Source organism: Muntiacus reevesi, chromosome 1 (genome assembly GCF_963930625.1).
Source record: "Muntiacus reevesi chromosome 1, mMunRee1.1, whole genome shotgun sequence".
Lineage (NCBI taxonomy): Eukaryota > Metazoa > Chordata > Mammalia > Artiodactyla > Cervidae > Muntiacus > Muntiacus reevesi.
Window position 1 is genome coordinate 210,934,800 of NC_089249.1, and position 11,690 is coordinate 210,946,489.

At 42.0% G+C, this 11,690-nt stretch overlaps 1 pseudogene; it reads right to left on the reverse strand.

The window, feature by feature from the left end:
• Nucleotides 1-1,454: 1,454 nt before the first annotated feature.
• LOC136167169 (CREB-regulated transcription coactivator 2 pseudogene) lies at nt 1,455-2,998 on the reverse strand (annotated as a pseudogene).
• Nucleotides 2,999-11,690: the final 8,692 nt, after the last annotated feature.

Sequence of the window (11,690 nt, forward strand, 5' to 3'; positions counted from 1 at the left end):
GTCAATTTCCTTTCTTTGTTCTCCTATATTAATCCAAAATTACAATTCTCATTTGCCTTTTACAATTTTATGAAAGAATTGCATTCCTAAAATTCTCTTGAAAATTGGCATTGTGCTACTTTGATGAGTAAGTTTCTGTTTTCATTTAAGTGCACTTTGAAATAAATGCTCTGAGAAATTAGATGCAAAATGTTTTATCTGTTATCTGGCAATGGCTGTGTTTTACTATCTTTGGTGCTAAAAATATCTCTTTCTGTGGTGATAAAAATATATTTAGCATTTAATTGTCTCAAGTCACCTGCAGTTAAGTCTCTTTATGAGAGTTTGCAAAACAGGAAAAAGTAATGTTGTACAAGTTTTTAATAAACTAAATCAGCGCAGGAGCAGTTACTAACCAACAGATGATTTCCAAATATGCATCTTTTAAAAGAGGAATCATTACTAAAGGCCTGGTGTTAAAGCTAAAGATTTCTTAGGAGTCTATTTTGTTTTTATTTTACTTTATTTTTAAACTGTAATAAAACAATTTTACTTGTGTAATTTTTATCTGTATACCCATAATGAGTTACTACCTTAGTTTTGCTAAGAATAACTTTTAACAAAGGTGCTACTATTTTTTCTTCCAATTCTACCAAGATGTGATTGATATAGAGAACTGTATGAATTTAATGTCTACAGCATAATGATTTGACTTACATACATCATGAAATGATTAGCACAATGTTTGGTGAATATATATTATCACATATAGACACAAAATTGTAAGAAAATAGAAAAAAGTTTTTTTTTCTTATGATGAGAACTCTCAGGATTTACTCTTTTAACAGTTTTCAGAAATAACTTAAAGCAGTGTTAATTATATTTATCATGTTGTACATTACAACCCTGGTATTATCTTATAAATGGAAGTTTGTATATTTTTATTGTCTTCACCTAATTCCCCCTTTCCTTAATCCTCATTTCTGGTAACTTCAAAGCTAATCTCTTTTTCCATGAGTTTTTTGTTTGTTTCTTTTTTTTTTTTTGACTGAATAGGATTTTCTATTAACATATATTTAATAAAAAATAATATCTACTCTGGCTCTCTTCTCCATTGCAAGGGGAAGAGTGGTGAGGAGGGGCTGGCACTGCCCACACCTAGGCATCTGGACAAGCCCTGCCTCCAGGACTCCCCTCTACCCCCCACTTTCCAACAGGCTCTGACCTCCAAACAGATGGATCAAAGTTACAAGTGCTTTAGGCCCTCCCTTGAGCTTCCCCAGCCCCCCCAACTTGTGCAGAATTCAGAGGCCACCTGGGAAAACACCATTGCCTTTGCTTATTCTTACACTCCTTCATTCATGTCAGAAAGAGGATCTGGGGGCAGAGAGTGGCATCTCTACTGGCTGGAGGAAGGGAGGGGAGGGACAGTGATGGGGGACAGGGCCGAGAAGAGGGATGGCGATGAGGTGGCCTCACTGCAGCCGGTCACTGCGGAACAGGTCCTCCACAGCTGGGTCAGGCAGCAGGGCGCAGAGTTCGCTCAGCATGCTGAGCCCCTCCAGGCCCAGTGGTTCCAGGCGCAGCTCCTCCTCCAGCCCCAGCCCCAACCCAGCTGCTGGCACCTCGAAGCCAGCACTCAGGCCAGGGCCACTGCAATCTCCTTGGAGTTCCTGGGGAGGCGTCTCCTGGGAGGATGATGTTAGGCCCTGAGCCATAGTGGGAACAGTGGGTTATGTTCTGGTGGTTGAGGGCATGAGGGTCCTGGGGGCCACTCACTGGCTTCTCATCCCCTAAGAATCCAGGCCCTTCGGAAAAGCCAGCGAGATTCTGCACCAGCTGGTTGATGGGTTCCCCGTGCTGAACTGCTCCAGGTTCCCCAGGCCGAGTCACTCATTGACTGGTGGTAAGACTGCTGCCCATGCTCACTGGGGCTGGGAGGGTACAGTGTCCCGCACTGCAGCTGCCTGCCCAGGGGCTGGCACCCTGAGGGCCATACTGAGCAAGCCTGAGAGGGCAGCCCTGGCCGCTGCAGAGGCTGTGGGGTGGGTGGCTGGGTGGGCAGAACCACACTGGAGGGGCTGTAATGGATATGGAGGCAGCCGCTGGTTGGTGGGCCGCTTACTGGTATCCAGGGGGACGCCTTGAGTGACGGAAGACAAGGTGGGTGACGTTGTTGGTGAAAACTGTTTGGGCAGTTGCTGTTGGGACCTTCTGGCATTGGCTGGGCCTGCAAACTATGGGGACTGAGCGGCACATGGTGGTGGCGGGGGAAGGCCCCGGGGGCAGAAGCTGAGTAAGGCGGGGGTGGCGGTGGGAGGGTGGTGGGGAGGGCAGAACCAGAGATGAAGCAGAGAGGAGGTGGAGCGGGCCCGGGAACTGAGTGAGGGGTGACCCAGGGAGGTGGCAGGCAGTGAATGGTGGGCCAAGGAGGACGCAGGCAGTCATGAGTGGTGACTGTGGGAGCCCTGGAGCTGGGGCTGAGGACCGCTCAGGGAAGCCTGGAGGTTGGGATTGCTTAGGGAAGACTGCAAGGATGGGTGACTGAGAGGTGAATGAAGTCCTGGCACATCATAGCCCGGGCCCAGGCCCAGGCCCCCACTGATGCCCAGATGGGTCATGGTGTGGGTCACACTGGACGGACTGTTGCCCCTCCTCAGGCGGAAACAGGCTGTCTCCTCTGGGTCCAGGGGGTGGCCAGTGGTGGGAGAAAGTGCAGGGTGGTGATATCAGGTAGGGAGCCTCCCGTGTTCATGACAGGTAGGAGGACAGGCACAGTAGCAGGCTTTTCAGGAGACCAGAAGATGTTAATTCCAGGATCTTCACAGGATCGAGGTTGGGAGGAGGAGGACAGCTTCTTAGCATCCCATGGTTTCAGCAAGTGCTTACCATCAAGCAAGTTCTCCTCAATAGAAGGGACTTTGGAGTCCATCTCGCCATCCAGAAAACCATCACGGTGGATCAGCAGAACCCTGGCAGGTACAAGGCCTGGATAAGCATCCAGAGGGCTAGGGTTCATCATGCTTGTGGAAGGACAGAGTCCGAACTTGTTCTGTTAAGTGCAGGTGGTAGTCTAAACAACTGCCCCTTCTCTGCAGGAAAATTGCCCAGGGCATTGTCCTCCACTAGCTGGACGCTGGGGGAGGAGAGAAAAAGGCAGGACTCTAGGGAGAGCTGCCAGTGTGGCGGGGGTAGCGGTGAAGTGGGGACACCATTCTTCGGGGATCTCGTTGCACCTGTTCCACCAGCCTGTGGTTCCCAGTGCTCCGAGGTGAATCCAGAGGGGAGTGGAAGAACTCTGTAGCTCTGCCAGCCCACAGCCAATCTAGGTCACGTTGGGCAGAGAGCCCCCACACTGGGAGCTCCTTCTGTATGCCAGCCGCAGTTCTGGGGCCTGTAACTGAGTGAAGCCCATGTCCATTATCACCTCCTCGAAGGCCGCCATCTCCTTGGCCTCACACTGCTTTTGCAGTGTGATCTTCTCACTAAATTTAAGCGGATTGGAAGGTGAAACCATGGTCGAACTGGCCCATTCGCTCCAGACGTCACCACTTTCTCCCCCTTCCCTCCTCGCAACCCTCCCAATACAAGCCTCCACCTCTTCCAGCCATGACTGCCGCCACCTCTGAATTTTTTCTTTCTTTCTTCTTAAGTGTAATTGACCTACAACACTAAGTTATTTCCTGGTTACCACATATTAATCTGATATTTCTAACTATATAAAATGATCACCATGATAAGTCTAGTTATAATTTCTCAACATACAAAGAAAACTGCATTTACTATATTCCCCATATTGTACATTTCATACCTATGACTATTAACTGAAATTTCGTACTTCTTAATCTACCTGTTTCTCTCCCCACTACCCCTCCTCTCTGGCAACCACCTATTTGTTCTCTGTATCTATGACTCTGCTTCTGTTTAGTTATGTTTGCTCATTTATTTTGTGTTTTAGATACCACATACAAGTAAAATCGTGCACTATGTGGCTTTGTCTGACATTTCACTTAGCATAATACTCTGTCAGTCCATCCATATTGTTGCAAATGGCAAGATTTCATTCTTTTTTATGGCTGACTGCTATGCTACTATGTATGTATATATATAGTATTTTATATACATATATCTTCTTTATACATTCATCTGCATTTGGGGTGCTTCCACATTTTGACTATTATAAATAATGTTGCTATGAACACTGAGGTATGCATGTTTTGAATTAGTTTTTTTTTTTTTTAATTCAGATACATACACAGAAGTAGAATTGGTGAATCACATGGTAGTTTATCTTTTCAGTTTTTTTCAGAAAACTAACCAGAGACATTACTTTGTCAACAAAGGTCCGTCTAGTCAAGGCTATGGTTTTTCCAGTGGTCATGTATGGATGTGAGAGTTGGACTGTGAAGAAAGCTGAGCGCCAAAGAATTGGTGCTTTTGAACTGTGGTGTTGGAGAAGACTCTTGAGAGTCCCTTGGACTGCAAGGAGATCCAACCAGTCCATCCTCAAGGAGATCAGTCCTGGGTGTTCATTGGAAGGACTATGTTGAAGCTGAAACTCCAATACTTTGGCCACCTGATGTAAAGAGCTGACTCATTAGAAAAGCCCCTGATGCTGGGCAAGATTGAAGGCAGGAGGAGAAGGGGACAACAGAGGGTGAGATGGTTGGATGGCATCACCGACTCGATGGACATGAGTTTGAGTAAACTCTGGGAGTTGGTGATGGACAGGGAGGCCTGGTGTGCTGAGGTTCATGGGATCGCAAAGAGTTGGACACAACTGAGTGACTGAACTGAACTGAACGGAACTGACTTGGTTCTGTCAGAGCATTTAATTTTCTTCATATAGAATTTTTGTCTTCACTGAGTTGATTCAAAGGCATTTCCTTTCGCATCGTTGTCTTAAACAGGGTATACTTTTCAATATACTGACTGTGCATGTGTGCTCCGTCTCTCAGTTGTATCCAACTTTTTGCAACTTTTAATTTTATGTAATCATGGGGATCATATGGGGCTTATCTTTAGACACAACATGGTGAATTTTACTGCCACACTTTTAAGACTGAATAATACTTGTTTTCTGGTAATAATCCCACCTGGTCATAATGTATTGATCTCTGAAATGATACAGTGCCTTGACCTTTCTTCTTAGTGCATATATTTTTGTTCACCTATATCCATTCTATAATTTAGCTCATTGATTCTTGTCCTTTCATCTATTTTTTTTTACTTGACATTTTCAGTCAATACTATTATCTTATTTTTCTTAATTAATGCTTTTAATATTATTCCCTATATTTCTTCTAGTCCTATAAATTTACTTTAAGATTACTCATTTTACTACCTTTTGGTTATAGTGGTTGCTATGCTACAAAACCTTTTTTATTTCTTTTTTCATTAATGTACTTTTTCCTGGAGACACTGACTGGTTGGCCTACTAATTTGAAGATGAAGTTGTTTCCAAAGGAAGACAGCCCTCCTGAAAAAGAGAGCTTTCCATGAGGTGGTCACTATCCCTCGTTCTGCTGTGCACACCATAGTTGGCTGTCCCAGAATAATCCTGATGTTGCCCCACTATTCCTAGTCAGCACTAGGCTGGAGGATGTTATTTTCTGCATTAGAAAGAAAGCACTGTGGCACCAATCCACAAACCTCAATGATAAGAAGACAGTTCAGTTCAGTTTAGCCGCTCAGTCGTGTCAGACTCTTTGTGACCCTATGGACTGCAACATGCCAGGCCTCCATATCTATCACCAACTCCTGGAATCTACTCAAACACATGTCCACTGAGTTGGTGATGCCATCCAACCCTCTCATCCTCTGTCTCCCCTTTCTCCTCTTGCCTTCAATCTTTCTCAACATCAGGGTCTTTTCCAATGAGTCAGTTTTCACATCAGGTGGCCAAAGTATTGGAGTTTCAGCTTCAATATCAGTCCTTCCAATGAATATTCAGAACCGATTTCCCCTAGGATGAACTGGTTGGATCTCCTTATTGTTCAAGGGACTCTCAAGAGCCTTCTCCAACATCATAGTTCAAAAGCATCAGTTCTTTGGTGCTCAGCTTTCTTTACAGTCCAACTCTCACATCCATATATAACTACTAGAAAAACTATAACCTAGATGACCTTTGACTAGATGGACCTTTGATGGCAAAGTAATGTATCTGCTTTTTAATATGCTGTCTAGGTTGGCCATAGCTTTTCTTCCAAGGAGTAAGCGTCTTTTAATTTCATGACTGCAGTCACCATGTGCAGTGATTTTGGAGCCCAGAAAAATGTCACTGTCATTGTTTCCCCAACTTTTTGCCATGAAGTGATGGGACCAGATGCCATGATCTGAGTTTCCTGAATGTTGAGTTGTGAGCCAACTTTTTCACTTTCATCAAGAGGCTCTTTAGTTCTTTGCTTTCTGCCATGGGATTCTCCAGGCAAGAGTACTGGAGTGGGCTGCCGTTGCCTTCTCCCTCAAACATAGCAGTAGTGCCTAAATTCAAGTGCTAGGAGTTTCATCACGTTGCCTAAATCAGTTTTCATATCTCAGTTGGGATCAGTATAACGGTTAAAAAATTACTAGCAGAAAAAGTGCATTGAGATTTCTGATTCCTCAAAATATGGTAAGCCAGCATGAATCTTTTTTTTTTTTTTTTCTCACACAGCCTCCATTATTGACCTGATACAGAAGGCCTAAGGAGGCTGATGGGTTTGTTAAACTCATAAAAATGAGAAACACCAAAGGTGACTAATACAAGGTGGTTGAGTAACAGTGTGTTTGCTAAAACAGCATCCAGGAGTGGAACAGGGCAAAGGATATGTGTATGTGTGGTTGGGAAAAGGTTTTTAAGTATGCCCTTGTCTTCCTATCCATAGATCAAATTGCCAGCATCAGTGGGATCATCAGAAAAGCAAGAGAGTTCAGGAAAAAATTCTACTTCTGCTTTATTGACTACGCCAAATCCTTTGACTGTGTGGATCACAACAAATGTGGAAAATTCTGAAAGAGATGAGAATACCAGACCACCTGACCTGCCTCCTAAGAAATCTGTATGCAGGTCAAGAAGCAACAGTTAGACCTTGACATGGAACAAAAGACTGGCTCCAAATTGGGAAAGGAATACATCAAGGCTGTATATTGTCACCCTGCTTATTTAAATTATATGCAGAGTACATCATGAAAAAAGCCAGGCTGGATGAAGCACAAGCTGGAATCAAGATTGCTGGGAAAAATATCAATAATCTCAGATATGCCAATGTGACTTAGTTTAGTATTTTACAAGGTCTAATAAGATAACAAGATCAGAACTATACAATTTCACTGTATCTAGCCACACTCTGTAAGAACCATAAATAAGCTCACTTGGTCTCCAGATAGCCTTCAGATAGCCCCTAATGGCTATCTTTCCTAAAAATCGAAGGAAAAAGTACTAAGTTAGTTCATACTGCTACTATTGCATCTACTAACATTCTCTGATGGAAGTACTTTTTCTCCCCAAATACAAGTATCCAGTTTGCAGGATGTCCCTGGCAGACCAGTGGTTAAGACTCTGAGCTTCCGCTGTAGAAATATAGGTCAGATCCCTGATCAGGAACCAAGATTCTATATGTCATGTGGTGTGGCAAAAAAAAAAAAAATGTATCCAGTTTTCTTGGTGACTCATGGGCTTTTAGAATATCATTCCTGCCACACTTTATCTGTTTTCATAGCTGTCTGACCTCCCTAGAATGTTGCATATCTGTTGCTTTCTAGACCCTATTTAAAAAAAAAATTTTTTTTTATTAGTTGGAGGCTAATTACTTCACAACATTGCAGTGGGTTTTGTCATACATTGACATGAATCAGCCATGGAGTTACACGTATTCCCCATCCCGATCCCCCCTCCCACCTCCCTCTCCACCCGACTCCTCTGGGTCCTCCCAGTGCACCAGGCCCGAGCACTTGTCTCATGCATCCCACCTGGGCTGGTGATCTGTTTCACCATAGATAATATACATGCTGTTCTTTCGAAACATCCCACCCTCACCTTCTCCCACAGAGTTCAAAAGTCTGTTCTGTACTTCTGTGTCTCTTTTTCTTTTTTGCATATAGGGTTATCATTACCATCTTTCTAAATTCCATATATATGTGTTAGTATGCTGTAATGTTCCTATTTGACTAGGAAGTGTCTGCTTCCTTCCCCACACTATTAGTGACGGAGCATTAAAACTTATTTAATCTATAGTTTAAAAATCAGTTACAAATCATTTATAATTTATAAATATATATAAATTACATAAATATAATTTATAAATATCAGTGTATATGTCCCCTCATTTAATTTCTATTTCTACTGCTACAGTTCATTTATAATTAGTCTAACACACGGCTTATTGGAATCTGTGTTTTCTTATGAGATACAATTGATAGTGGGGTGTTTACTAACAAATATCAGCTGGGCCACATTCTGGATGACTCGAGTTCTGTTCTCTCACCTAAAATTGAAATATCCTGTCCAGGGGTTCTCCCCACATACTGGGGATAAGGTGTGGGATGGTGTCCCCTTCCTTTAATTCAGAGCAGATCTCTTAAGATAAAGCTCTGTCCAAGAAAAGCAGCCCAGTCATTCAAGTTGGCCTCTTTCCCTCTTCTACCAGCAACAATTTCCAGGTCAAAAAGAAACACAAAAAATAACAGCATGTTAATATGAATTCACAGGTGAGTTTGGGGACTTCAGCAAGTCATGATGTACCTGCCTTTGCTAGTTCCAGGTTTATGTCCCCATTCTTCCCTCCTTGAGTGGTCATCATTCTTATTTGCTGTAATATCTGGGGATATTTAAATGATACTGGTGGTCTTCTCCCACCTTCCCTCGCTATTTCTGCCCTCACCCTCACCAAGACTCTTATTTAATTGGTCTGCAACATGACCTGAGCATTACAACTTTAAAAAGCCCACCGACCAAATGATTCTAATATGTGTTCAGGGTGTCTAGTACTTCACTAAGTTTTTCTTCCAATCTGCATCTAAACCCAGTTATGAGACCAGATGTAGGTTCTTTCTCAGAGATCAGAGCCAACTACATAAATAGTGGCATACTGTGCAAAATTAAAATACGGAACCCCTTTTTAAAAACTGTTAAGAATTTCAAGACTGTGGAAACAGAGTATGGAATCAAGCATGGTTTCCTTCTAGTTATGGGGCCCTGGCCACAGGTATGACATTGATTGAGCCAGTCCTGCCTGAAATCTAGTGTCATAGTTAAGAGGTTTCCCTTCTGTGGTTTGTATTTTTTCCTCCAAACTTCTCTGCTTCCCTACACAGGCTCTTTTGTCTATTCATCTATTACTATGATTGCATTATTCTGCCTCCAGACCCTACCTGATTTGCTTGGTAAAGGTGGTATTAAGAGCAACTTGAATTGTGGAGTGTCTTCTATCTCTTTCCTTGGATACCCGCTTTCTTAAGTATTATTGTCTTCTTTTTCTTATTTGGTTATTACTAGGACATTTTAGGGATATTTTTTAACAGTATAGCTTTTCCACATTTTTACCCAGAAGATACTTTTGCAATTTTGATTTTATTTTAATGTAACCTGTTACATTTAAGCAATGAAATCATACCTTTTGATATGAAAATTAACCAGGACAAAGAGAATGAGAAAATGATCCTAAAGCTGTTCATGTATAAGCCATGGTTATTCTGAAAACAAGTTTCCCATTGTGTGCTAAAGAAATATGAAGTATAAGGTCACTACTAGATACTTAACATGTATACAAAATTCTGTATGACTTTCGGGACTAATTTTCCTCTTGCCACACTTGCCCATTTCAATTATAGCTTCCTCCCCTCGCTGCACTTTCCAATAACTTAAGGGACAACACAGGATTCATGTCTGGAAAGAGATACAAGAATCATAGAAACATAGTCCATAATAATCATCACATCCCTCAAGATGAAAGCAGATTTGACTCTGGTATTAGGGTCAGAACTGAATTTCAGGACCTAGCATTTTCTTTCCCTCAGAAAGATGGAGCTGTCAGCACCTCTGACAGGTCCCTGAATCTAATACTCAGCTGACCTTGCGGCATGCGGTGGATTTACAATACTCAGTGAGTGGCGAAGGAGCCAACACCACTGTGATATAGTGCGATGTCAATTAACGTGGGAGAAGCCTGCTCATTCTGGATCTCAGGAAGACTTTAATCTTCTAGACTGGAGCTGAAGTTTATATGACATGCAGATGTAAAAATCTCTGGGAATTTAGCTGCCAGAGGCTCAGCAAGAACACACCGAAAAGGAAAATAAAGGCCCGCTAATGCGAAATGCATAATAGTGAGCCTAACAGGTTAATGTGATTCTGGTAGATGTAGGGCAATCCCCTTGCTAATATGATTGCTGAAATAGTTCTTTCCTCTCTTTTTAAACATGTTCTTTCAATTCTTCAAAGTCAAGCTCAAGTGCAATGCTTAAGTAAAGTTTTTCCTAATGGAATCTAACACTATTTTTTCTTCTTCTGAACTTTTCTCCCTATTGTTGATTCTGCTGGTGTGTGTACACACACACACACACAAACACACACACACACACACATGTGTATTCTATCCTGTCAAATCACTCATTTTTGTATGTTAAAAAATAAATATAAAAGGTATATGAATGATTGAATATATTTGAAGTTTACATGATGCAAAGAGCTGACTCATTGGAAAAGACCATGATGCTGGGAAAGACTGAAGGCAGGAGGAGAAGAGGATGACAGAGGATTAGATGGTTGGATGGCATCACAAACTTGACATGAGTTTGATCAAGCTCCAGGAGATGGTAAAGAGACTGAACAACAACAAATATATGCACTCTTTGTCACACCAACTAGAATGCTTAATCCCATGGGCAAAATCATTGTACAAGCCCTGTATAGCCATTTTGTTTCTAATAATAGTAAATGCAATGCTGTGACCCTATCATTCAATGTTCAGTAAAAGTGGGTGTTGTTGGTTATATGAAAAGTAGAACAGTTTATCAGTTCTGAACAAAGAATTATTTTAAACATATATACTCCTTGTGAATTTGGAATAAACTTAGTGAAGCTAACTTTCCTAACCAGATTTAACTTCTACATTTTACCTGTTTAACTATACAAAGTGGTAAAAGGTAGGGCTTCCCTAGTAGCTCAGTTGGTAAAGAATCTGCCTGCAATGCTGGAGACATAGGTTCGATCCCTGGGGTGGGAAGATCCCCTGGAAAAGGAAATGGAAACCCACTCCAGTATTCCTGCCTGGAGAATTCCATGGACAGAGGAGACTGATGGGCTACAGTCCACGGGATTGGAAAGAGTCAGACACGGCGGTGCGACTTTCACTTTCTCTTCCACAAAAAGTAGAAGGAAAGGAGTAAAGAAAAATCAGAAACACAGTAAAGCATGACATTGTGAGAGGTAAGTGAAAACATCTCCTTCATTTCCCATACCAATAATTTGAGCCAAATCTCAGAGGTTAATATTTTTTTCTACTTATGTGGTAGATATGTTTTAAATGTCCACCCAAACACAGTTCCATAGGAAAATTTTTTCTTATAAGAAACAAGGCAGATCTTGAGGTAAATGAAGTAACAAACCAGACAATAAAAATACCTTTACCAAATACCATAGATCCACTTTGTGGTAAAAGTGTGTTTCCCAGGGTAAACATAAAGAGATAATGCATTCTTTTTCCTAATTTTAGCACAATGGCAAATTTAGT